General features: G+C 35.8%; 1 protein-coding gene across 1 annotated transcript in view; it reads right to left on the minus strand.

Annotated features, from left to right (window-relative positions):
• Window positions 1–12,592, minus strand: part of LOC109061670 (eyes absent homolog 2-like) — a 36,165-nt gene extending 23,573 nt beyond the window's left edge. Inside the window, exon 1 of the mRNA XM_042726660.1 lies at window positions 12,265–12,592. The gene's annotated coding sequence lies outside the window, so the exon portion shown is untranslated. The remainder of the gene's footprint in view (window positions 1–12,264) is intronic.
• Window positions 12,593–12,821: the final 229 nt, after the last annotated feature.

Raw genomic sequence — 12,821 nt, forward strand, 5'->3', positions numbered from 1 at the left:
AAGAGCCAAATCCAGAGCTCTCATACAATCATGCAAGAGTGGGCTTGTACGTGTGTGACCTCAAACGCAGATCGTGACGTGCCAGATTCAGCTCGTTTTTAATTAATCTGACAGTTCAGACAGCAGCGAGGTGAATGGTGTTTTGGCGGCTGCGGTCGGGCAGCACCCATCGAATGCTTAAAACAAACAGAGACAATGTCTCGCTGCAGCTCGCTCTGTTTTCTTAGTAAACAGTTGCGACACTACCGTACGGCATATTTATGATTAAAGAAACATATCATGTGACTGTCATAACGACAGCAAAGCTGCAGTAATTCTATCGCTTGACGTGTTAAAGGTGAAACTTTTCCACTTCAAAAGTTTAAGCTCTTAAGAAATGCATGAATGATGTGTGATAGTATTCAATCGATACGAGTTTCTCGATGGCTGATAATGATGTCATCAATATTGTGCCAATATACACATATTACAAATGCGATTTTCACAAGCTTAAAAGCTTATTTTGCATATTTATTCAAAATGCAATACAAATTGGTGGGCATGGTTATTGACTGGTCTTATCAATCAAATATTAGACAAGTAATCGGCTTGTATTTTCACAAATGTGTCGTAAATAGTGCTGTCAAACTAATAGCATCCTAAATAAAATTAAACTAAAAATTTAAATATGTATATATAATATCAATTATATGAATAGAAATATATACATGGAAATGCATAGAAATATTTTCTAAATATATACTGTATGTGTGTGTATTTATATATACATAATAAATATACACAGTATAAACACAAATATTATGTAAACAAAAACGTTTATTTTGGATGTGATTAATCGCGATTAAACCAAACAGTTTCCACCAACGTGAGTCAGTATGAAGACTTAAAAAGTGCACATTTAATGTTTTTAAATCTATTAGCTGAGCTTAAAGTCTTTTTTATTGTTTTATTTAATATTTCACTATATAAGAAAACTTCTTGGTTCTCGAATATATAGTGATCGTATGCAAGCATTAACAAGATTGTGAGCTAATCACACTTGGAAAATAGTGTTTAAGTCATACTGACAACTTTTATAATTTTTTTTTTCAAAATGTTTTTGTTCTTTTTTAAATACTGTTGTTTAAGTACTAAATTTAATAAAACTGCTATAAAAATAATCTATAGCTAATTAGAAAAATTTACAAACTAATACAAATAAAACGCTCAACAAAAACTAAAAAGATTAAAATTAGAAATTAAATTAGAACTAAATGTTATTATTAGATTAAAAACTTAATATTTAGAAATGTTGGCTTAGCAACCAACTGAAATAAAAAAGTTTAGGTACCAAATTTACTAAAACTGAAATAAAAATGAATAGAAATAGAAAAAATAAATAAAAATGAGAAAAATACAACCAAATAATTAAAAAAATAAATAAATAAATAAAAAAGTGAAAATATAAAAATAAAAAGCTAATTCAAAATATTAAGAAGTACTATAATAGCACATAACTTACACTGAAATAACAATGGTGTCAACATTATGTTGAATATCCCATCTTGCATCTCACAAATAAACAACCCAAATTATAAATAACATGAGGGAGAGTAGCTGATTTTTATTTTATTTTTTGAGTCTACTATCCCTTTAATTTCTTATAAACATGCTCTCACACGTCTGCTTGTTTTCTGAAAACAGAAAGAGCGGTTCTCCAGGTCAGAGATGCAGCGATGGTTTTCTCACACCTGCTGAGGCACCACTCCTCACAAAACCTTTCCCAAGAAAATAAACGTGAGCGGAGACGGCAAGAGTTGGCCGCCCAGCAGAGTCCTGACTTCCTCCCAGAGTTCCTGTGATGCGCAGTGTGTTTCCTGTTACGAGCATGTCCCGGAGCGAGAGGGCATGGGAAAGAATGCTCTGCCCCCTTTCACAGTGGTAAACTGAGCTAAAACAAACTCGGGACGGGGCACGGCCGGTCCAGAGCGCTTCACCTGGCCTCGCGCTGTTCTGCTAGCGTTGGCGTCTTTCACGGCTATCGTATTCCACACAAAGCCTTACATCATACATCAGCGTGCGCAGTCACATCTATATCTCTTTTTACCCAGCATGAATGTAGTCGTGAAGCTAAACCAGTTGGGGAACAACTGGTCACATGACGAAGCCCTCAACAGTGGCTGCCCACTTTTTCAGCGGCATTGGTTGTGGAAGGTTTTTTTTTTTTTTTTTTTTTTTGCGATTTTTAAAAAGTATAAGCCATGAACTATATATATATATACAGTGTGTGTGTGTGTGTGTGTGTGTGTGTGTGTGTGTGTGTGTGTGTGTGTTTGGCACGATTTACTTGTTGTAATTCTCCAAATTATTACAAATAGTTATCTTTAATTGAAATTTTATAAAATATAAATATTAGATAAAAACTTATATAATATTTTTTCTATTAAAAATAATTTTCTTTAAATAAAAAAGAATGAAATATAAATATTAGATTAAAAAACTTAGTTGAAGTACTAAATAAACTGAATACTACAATATATAGAAAAAAAATAAATAGACATATTTATTAATAGATAAAATGTAAATAGAAATTTTAAGAATTAATAAAACTTGAAATGAAAGCTGTGTATAAATTATTTAGAAACTATAATAATATATAAATAATATTAAAATAAAACTGGTGTCAACATGATGCTAAATAACTTTTGTGTCTCTCCAAAAACAAAACCAAACAAACAAATAAACAAAAACAGGTTTTCTATATGTTATTTTTGTCATTATATATATATATGTTAAAAATTATGTTTTTTTTTTTGTGTTCTCCAGTTGGGGGAGATTTCTCTTCAGAATCATGGGTAATGTAGATTCTCGCCAGTATCTCTGCTGTTAAAAATGATTATTATTATTAAAAAAGTTGAAATCATGCAGGCTGATTGGTGCATCAAAATCATATGCCACCAATGAACAAGCTCGTAGCTCACAGTAGGTCTGTCTTTAATGCTTTATTACTTATCAATAAAAATCAGTTCCTCTTTTGAGAAAACGATTGTGATTTTTACTGTTGTGCTGTACTCTGCATGTCCTGACAGGATCATTATGATCGGGTTAAGAGAGCAGGTTGTCTGTCTTTGAAATGAATCATGAGCCGTAGCTTTGCCATATGGCTGTCTGATTTACAGCAAGCTCTCCAACCCGAACCGTGATCTAAACCGTTCAATCAAAGCCACCAAACTGCTCTCTGGCCGGTAGCTGAGGGCTACGTCCCATATGGCGCTGGGCGCGGGTTCGCGGGTGACCACTGCTCCGCCTGAAGGGAAACCGCGAGACACAGTGACCTCACTACAACAATGCAGCACTTCTGCAGCCCTCGTATTTCCAGCGTGACTCCAGACAGACTGCGAGCAGCCATCTGCCCTTTCATTCCCTCTGAACTCACACGGGCTTCGCTGAGCGATGAATGGACCAGGTAGTCCAGCTCAACAAATGAGCACTAGTTAAATATGGGGCCTTTTCACATATCCGAGGTTCATTATAGCTGGCTACAATTCTATACGGTATTATTTTATGGTTGTTTATAGTAGGTTAATTTTAATAGTTGTTTTTTTAAATTGTTTCATTTTCCACGTTGTTTTTTTAATGTCCCAGTTTAATTATGCAGAATTATGCAGAATTATTTGAATTAACTTGTATGCATGTGTTTGAGGGTCAATCAAAAAAAAAAAACCTAACCTGAGCTACTATACAATAAAGACACAAAATAACAACTCCCCATGCATTTTCTGAATTTATTTTGTATCTATTATTGCATACAAAAACATTTTGCAAGCAAAACCAAATGAGAAAGTACTATGAATTTGTCTTTTGTGTTCAAAAATATCTTCCTTGCAAAACTTTTCTGCTTGAGTTTGGTTTCATATTTTTTGCTCAAAAAGTTTTAATCTCAGTACCTAAATTCAACAGTTGCTGATACATGCAACATGTGCTGTAAATGCAGTGGAAATAGACCAAAAGAAACATCTTGCATTCAAAAGCAACTATTAAACTTTTCCTGTACATCCTTGTGAAGCAATTTCCATTAAAATCAATTGATCTGCAGCGTAAACTTTAATAAGCAAACTCCCTAAATTGAACTTGTCGGAAATGATTGTTCTTGAGACTCACTTAATTTTCATAAAATTATAGTTCTGTCTAGTTTGGTAAGTATTCTTAACTAAACTATCTATGCTTGATATGCAAAATTTCTGTTGAAATCAATGAATTTGTAGCAAAAACTATGGAAGTCCCTTTCTGCCACAGAATAAAAAAGTAGGTAACTGCGACTATTTTGCTCACTTCTTTTTTTAGAATTGCAAGATGTAAAGTCATAAATATTAGGGAAAATGTGTTGAAAAAAATCGCTTTCCATAGTAAACTAGCGAAAGGTGATTGTCGTTAAGACTCTTCATCTTACACTTCACCTCACCGCATTATAGTTCAGTGATGCATTTACCATTTGGTAAATATTGTCTTATCCAAACGTTAAACTTATTCTGGCTAGCTAATCAAGTTATTTTTAGTGAATACCAAAAGGTTTGCATGCAAAACGAATAGTCTTTTTTCTTTTGTGTTCATTTTTCTTTGCAAAACCTTTCTGCACAGTTTTCCTGTATATGCTTAATATGCAACTTTTCAACTGAAATCAGTAGTTTCGTAGTGTAAACTCTCAAGTGACTGTCGGTGAGACTCTCTTCTTCACATTTCACTTTGTTATAGTTCAGTGATGCATTTGACATTTGGTAAATAGTCTTATCCAAACATCAGACTTACTCTACCTCATTTACTACACAGTGTTGAACCTCAGGGCTCTTGCTGTGCATGCTGTGGGAGTTTTTCAATTGATGCACTCAGCTGTGTTTTTTATTTGAAACGCACACACAAAGTCTGCGGCCGCTTGCCTTTGGGGCTCAAGCTTGTCTGCAGCCTTTGAACTCGAACTCTCGTAAATAAAGCCGGCCGGCCACACGCGTCTGCTCTTTAGCTCGCTAATGGAGCGATGGGGGGGCTGTAACAGCCTAGTAATGGTCTCTTGAGATGCGGCGGTGCTTACATCACTGTCCGGGGATTTCATCAATGCTGGAGTGCAGCAGAGCATGGGAACACTGATAAGTGTTGCACAGACTCGACAAAGACATATATGCACCATGATGTAATGCATGATATAGAGGTGAGCGTCAATGCTAACCGTATAAATCACGATAGATGCTGGGAATTCAATTTGAAACGGTTTGTGTGTTGCATAACTATCTAGAGTAATCTGGTGAATTAAAGTGTTTTCAAATAAAGACGCTTTGATTAATTTCTCTTTTTATTTGGAACTTGATAGACGCAAACCAAAAGATATGATTATTCAAAACAAACAAAGTCTGACATCAGTGCAGAAACAGCTTCAACTTATGTAACGCAAAATATGACTCAAAACAGTCAAACTGATATGATAAAGCAGCTGTTTTTTCACTTTATGCCATATTTGCTTATATTTCTATAGCAAAAAATCTACTGTTGCACAATATAAACCATCGTGCCAGTCGGTTTAAAAAAAAAAAAAAAATTCTAAAACATTTTTTTCCTCGCAAAACTTTTCTGCGGTGCCAAAGTTTGCCACACAAGTTTCTCTTTTCAGCCAGAATCATAACAATACTTATTATCCAGAAAACACAGCAAAGAAAAAATGTAAAACAGGTTAGCATGCACAAAATGCTGTGCAGAAAATCTATATTTAAGTTTTTACCATTGCACAACTGTTGTACAAGTATTTATTTAGACTAATTCATTTCTAAAACATTTTATTCTTTCCAAGTTCCTCTTTGGTTTTCTGCCAGAATCATTACAATACTTGTCCAGAAAATACAGTAAAAAAAAAAGAAAAAAAAAAAGTAAAACAAATGGTTTCACACAAAAGTCCATATTTACACATTTTTACTGTTGCATACTGTAATATAAACTATCATACAATCCTGTATTCAAATTGAATCCTTTCTAAAACATTGTATTCTTTCCAAGTTCCTCTTTGCATATCAGCCAGAATAAAGAGAAGAAAGTAAAGTGTAAAATGAGCTAGCATACACAAAATCCATTATGGAAAGTATATATTTACACATTTTTACTATTGCACAATATAAACCGTCGTACAATTCTGTATGAAAAAAAAATAATAATAATGATTTTGACAACGTTCTGATCTTTCCAATTTCCTTTTAGTTGTTCAGTGCTTGTTGTCCCAGAAAATACAGCAAAAAAAGTGCAAAACAAATGAGCACACACAAAATCCCGTGCGGAAAGGCTTCGGAAAGCTATCAGTTTTCCATCCTGCAGATAGACTTTTAATTTATTGGCTTCTGTTATTAAAAAGCCCAGCCCGGGCTTGGCCGCACGTTCCTGGCCACCATGTTTGTGTGTAACACTAACCGCCTGCCATGGTGGGCTCTGCTTTCCACATGACAGCCTCCAAGAGGAGAAAGCCACCTTTCATGCCAGCTTGTATGGAAGGATCCCCTCTCCCACCCAAAAACCCCCGACTTATGTGTAATCGACCCCCTCCGTTCAGACATTTGCCCCATCGGTTCCCAATTTCTCATCAGACCCATCCCCCTCATCCCTACTGCCACCAGCCTCCAGGTCTGCTGGACCCTTCACCCCCGGAGCGTGGGTCATGGATGGGGACAGCTGGTGGACCTCCCAGGATCCGTCTTATGAGGGGATCGGTCAGGTAACACATCTGGCCTGTTGTAGTCTGGAGGCTCAGACTGCATTAAAACGGCTCGAGTGCATCAGAGAAAGAGAGAGAGAGAGCTGCGTGTTTTCAATGCATGCAAATCACATGCACAACGAAAGAGCAACTATTCTAGGATAACATTTCACTGACTGGCCTTGTGAAAAAGAAGTGTGCTTAATTGTATTAAAAGTGCACTTTTAGTAGGCTATAGGATATTATTTGTATAAGTAATATTTTTAAACATATGCTAAAGTGTACTTCTTTTAATCAAGGGTATAATCACATTTCAGGCTTGCAAACTTTTCATTTAGTTCTGAAGCTAGATTTACATTTCTAAAGAAATTATAAGTGGCGTTTGCATGTGCAAAACTCGACACACGTTGCAAGTGTGTTGCAATACATTTGCTAAGGTTGTCTGGGTGGCTTTACTTAATTAAAAGTGGTATAAGTGGAGATTTGGTGGTTCTTACTAGCCCAAGTCTCCATGGTATTCAGCTTTTCTCCAGTTTTAGGTGAAAATCATCAGCTTGTATGCACACCTCAAATACGTAGCACACATGCTGCAGGATGAGTTATGACAAATGTTATACTTTAGTTTAAAGCTTTGTTCAAATCACTAACCCTAAGTAAAAGCTATTCAAAGGAGCTTAAGCTGTATTTATCCAAGAATATTCCTTTGAAATTGAGTGTGCTGCTTGTTTGACTTGGATTTAAAACCATGAGCTTTCGCATGACTTGCAAAATAGCCGTCTACATAATGTATGCACAGTTCAGGAAGACTAAGTAGTTTATTCAGTTAGCAGTCCTGAACTTTTCACCTTGCGACATGGTAGCTACAAATGCTAACATCCTCGGCTTACATTGTTGTGGACAGTCACTGAATGATATATGGCTTTATCAAAGAAACCTGTTGAAAAAGTTCCTGCTTATTTGCCCTGAGGGCGGTTAGCATGTGTAAACGCGCCCGAGTGGCAGAGACGAGGAACATTGCAGCTTATTCAAGAGAACTAATTTGTTTATATTGTATACGGTCCAAGTTTTTTAGTTGCCACCTTTGGAAATTGATTATGAGAGGGAGAGTATAGTTAATCTTATGAAATCTCTTAATCATTCACATGTTGACTGATGTTGAGACTGCAGTGTTAAGTTTCGTTGTTCTTGACTATTAGTGTCATAAAAAAATCCCAATATAGGCCTAAACATTATTTGCATCAGTGCTGAAGAGTATAACGGTATATACTGCGAGATGGTAGAAATGTACAATTTTTTGGTTTGTGTGCTATCAGACAATTAGCAGTAATGACGTTATTTTCATATCAGCCTTCATTTCTTGCATGAATGTTATTTTATGGTTTGCATCCATCAAGTTCCAAATAAAAACAGGAAAATAATAAGATAAAGCACCTTTCATTTGCTAATTATTTAATGCATTGGATCACACACATTTAGCAGTTTGCTTTATGACAGAGACGCATGTGACACTGGCTGTGTGTGTGTGTGTGTGTGTGTGTGTGTGTGTGTGTGTGTGTGTGTGTGTTAAGATATAAGATAAGGACTAAAGGCTGGCAATAGCTGAAGAACCAGCTGCTGTTTGGTGAAAAGAATTGAGACTGTAGGGAAAAGGAGGGGTTTGGATGACTGTGTGTGTGTGTGTGTGTGTGTGTGTGTGTGTGTGTGTGTGTGTGTGTGTGTGACAGACTGAAAGGGAACTACAAAACTGTATTGCTTCCTACTCACATTAACATACAGAATCTCTCCAGGCTATATTCTCTCATTTGTTAAGTCAAGCATCACTATTAGTGTTGATCAAATCTTTGGTTAATGATCTGTGTGGAAAATCCCACAGACTTTCAATGAAGTTGAACCCAAGGTGAAAATAGCAGACTTTTCACTTACTGTAAGCAACCGCCTAGCAACCACCTAGATCAGCATAGCTACTCCATAGCAACACCCCAGTAACATGACACAGGTACTCAGAAACAGCAAAATAAGTAGTTTTTGATCTTGTTGTTTTATAAATACCTTTTGATCTTGTTTTTCTATATACAGTTTATAAAACAATAATACTCACTATAGAAAGGACCTCCAGAACACAGTTTTAAAATTCTCTGATATTTATTTTCTGGAAAGCCAAATATGATTAACATTCAGTGTTTAAACCTTTGAAAGTAACGCAAGTCACCCAAAACATTCAACATCTGAGCACACCAGTTTCTTCGCTTTACAAAAGGAAGTTGTAATCAAAGACTGTTAGAGCGTTGTCTGATCAAAGCGAGGAGTTTATGTGAAGTTCAGCTCGCTGTCGTTGGGCCTCTGACTGTAACTGTGCTGCTAAAGCATTCATGTATACAGTTGTTTTGGGAAAAGACCGACTAGAAATTCAGAGCAAACTTTTCTCCAGGTATGATCAATAATAGTAGTAATGCGTGCTTTGTTGCTATTAGTGTTATAAAGAAAGTTACACTACTAAAATTCATGTTTGTTCAGAAAGCTTCTTTTCCTATACTTGCATTATAGGCTTTTCATAACTTTAATCCTGAGCAGTGAAAAATTCCTTGGCCTTGACTCCAAGCCACAGACCCGACTGTCTGATGATGTGGCAAAGTGTTAACTGTGACAGCGGCTCTTCGCTACCGATCACATTTAGCTGTGCAAGACTCACGAGACTTCGGGACTCCCTCTATGGGCGCTAGCTAAATATTTTGCTCATTACGAGCGAGGTCATCTTCCATCTGGAAGCAGAGGATCGGTTGACAATTCAAAGCAGAAGCGGAGTTCAAGGCCTCCAGCCTCACCCTAAAACCGAGGGGTTAATGTGGGCCGGGCCGTAATGAACCGAGCGCCGATAAACTCAGGAAGAGCCGTGCTTCCTATGAAAATATTTATCATTCCAGAAACCTTTGGCTACAGAGGACTTTAGGAATTAATTTGTGTTTTCTTAAGAGAGGGCGTCTTAGGATGGGGAACTCGGGCCTCGCTTTGCCTCCTCGAGCAGGAATTGTGCAGCTTATTCACAATTTATTAGGGTTAGTAACCAGAACCATGACGGAAAGAGAGCTCAGAGTGAGACCTGATGTTATTATACACTGAAAACGAGAGCGTTAAATCAAACTTGCCCCTCTGCACATGACCTTTGATGTGTGTCCAACATTTTCCAAAAATTATTAAAATAAGTCTGCACTTATGTCTGATTTCAGTATAATTAATCTGTGATCTGACGTATCCGCAAAAAAAATCTGCAAGCTTTAAAATGGAGTACTGCACATCCTCAAAATCTACATTGAGACCATGAGAATAAGAGATCTGACTCCCTTTTCAAAGCATGTAAAATGTGAATGCAAAGACTTGAATTTGATACTTTTAAAGTGTGAACAGACTGGAAAGTGGCCACTTCAATTGGATTTGATTGAATCCAGTGGTACTCAACTGAATTTGGTTCTTTTAATGCGGAATTACACCACACACCAACACCAGATAAAAGTTCATCATATTACAATGTTTTTCACAATATGTCAAGTTACCAAAGACAAAAATAGTTGTATTGTATGCTTGAGCAGATGTTCTGCAATGAGAAATATTATTCGTTATATCGTTGTCATGATAGAAAAACAAAATCTGCTGAGTTGCCGTGCATGAGTCAATATTTCTTGGACTTGTTTTGGAGTTGCAAAGTCATGGTGATGGTAGAATCATTGCATTTGGGAAAGAAAGCATTGGCGTTTAGGATCAGTACTACATCTGCAACTGGTTTTGGATCTCAGTGTCCGATTCCTGATCTCTTCTGTGGACCTGGATTGTTAATAATTTGGAATTGTGCAACAGTGACCTGCGTTCTCGTGAAACAAAGCGGTGAATGTATTGAGCAGGGGGTTGTGAGAGCTTCTCGAGGACGATGAATGCTTCTCTTTGAAAAATGCTTAGCAAGGCACCCTAAAATTACCTTATTAGCTTCCTGACTTTAAACATCGCATCAGCGATTTCAGAGTAATCATCTAGCTCCGTGAAATCCAGCATTGATTAAGTTCAAACAGCCAAATTTCATAAAAGAAAACTTCTCGTGTGAATAAACACGTATGCATAAACTAAGACCGAGTGAAGCAATGTAGATAAATTAAATTAAGAATGATACAGATGTTTAGATCTGAAAGACAGAGTTTCCTGATCAAGAAAGAGTTTCTATTATGTTAGTGATTTTGTTTTGAATTGATTTAATTTTAATTTTTTTGGTTTTTTTATGATTGGAGCTAATTAAAATTTATTTGGTTTTTAAATAATAGAATGTTTTTTTGCATCTTAAACTAAAAAAAAAAATAGTTAAAATCATGTTAGCATTTTAATCACACTGAGCTTCCCATGATATAAGCAAAAAAAAAAAAAAAAAAACATTCATTGCACTTTTACATTTCACCTTAGTTTTGATGGAAAAAAGCAATCATTTATAATATTTTAAGTCTACATAGCGTAGGATCGTAATTTTTTTCTTTTGTACATTTGGTCAGTGTGATGCTTCAGTCTCAGTCTAAAAATAGGTGCTACATTAATACAAATTATTACAAATACTAAATACATATCTACCTGATTTGGAGCACTAATATTTAACTAAACAGCTAAATGACTTTCAAATAAATTGTTGATTCTAACTGTATTCAAATTATAGTACTTTTAATTCTGTTTGCATAAAATGTTTGTTTATTAAATTTGTCTAATCTATGACTGGTAAATTATTATTATTACTTTGTCTTTGGAATCCAGTAAGCAAAAAACTGATCTAAAGAACCTGCAATAAAACATCCAGATTTTTTATCTATTTTTATTTTTAGTTTTATTCATCTCTCTATTAAATGTATTTTACCCTACACTGCAAAATATAGTTCTTGATATAGCAGAAAGTTCTGAAGCTAGTAACTATTCAAGTGCCTCATTTTTAAGAGTATGACCTGAATAATCTCAACTAGAATCTTAAATTCAGTTCAAACTATAGCATGAATAAACTTAGGCATTTTTATATTGTTTGATTAAAGTGTTATGCAAAATGTAATACAAATACAAACAATAATGAATATGTGTCTGTTCTTACCTAAAACAGAAACACTCAATGCACTACATAGCCTACAGTATGTCTTGTTTTATTTTATCTGCAAAGAGGTTACAGGGTTCGTGAATTTCTATATGGTTCTAAAAAATAGTGATGTTTCTTTATTGGTTCTTCAGATCAATGTTTAGGTTTCTTTTAATGCAGGGGGAAAGGAGGGGAAAAGAATAAAAAGCTTCTCCCATGACATACCACTATAACACCATTTTGTTCCTAAATTAAACTTGTTTTGTTTTTTTAAGAATGTATTCTGCATCTTTAACCATCCTTTAAACCTTCTCAAAATGTTAACAAACGCGTCCTCCTGCACTTTCCTCGTTTTAAGAGATTTTCTAACGACATAACTCATAGTATGAAGGATAAATAATGCATTATATTACAAAGACAGGAAATATTAGCGATTCGTAAGAAGACAATGTCAGTGAGGAAATGATGCACTCACCATGTCTGAAGCAAAGCAAATGAAAAATCAGCTGTAAGTTCAGCAAAGTTTCCTCTCCATCCTGCGGGTAGTGCGTTGATCAAAGCGCCGACAGACGGATATAATGTCGCATCGCGCCGCTACTGTTACATTCGAATTTTGAAATTTGGAACGATCCGGCTGCGCGCGCTGTGATCGAGAGCTCTGCTGTGTGTGTCTCGCTCCCTGCGTGTGTGGCGCACTCGAGTGCGCACTAATGTGAACAAACGTTCAATAAATGAGACCTGAAGTTCCTCCTCCTACTGCTCCAGTCCTCAACGCGCGCGTGTAGTTCCACCACAATGACCATCCTGCTCTGTGTGCGCGTGCACGCTCATTTATCTATGCCTGTCTGTGCTACGTTTAAAAAATGTACAAATATAGCGAAACGTGAAAACCAGGCATAAAAGGGTATTTTAATAACTCTTTGATGCTTTATAAATCAGCCATATATATATATATTTTTTTTTTGTTTGTTTGTTTTGTAAACGTTTGTAAAAAAAGAAAAAAAAAAAAAGGAATATTCATTGTTCAAAAAC

The sequence above is a fragment of the Cyprinus carpio genome, chromosome B6 (assembly GCF_018340385.1).
Source record: "Cyprinus carpio isolate SPL01 chromosome B6, ASM1834038v1, whole genome shotgun sequence".
NCBI lineage: Eukaryota > Metazoa > Chordata > Actinopteri > Cypriniformes > Cyprinidae > Cyprinus > Cyprinus carpio.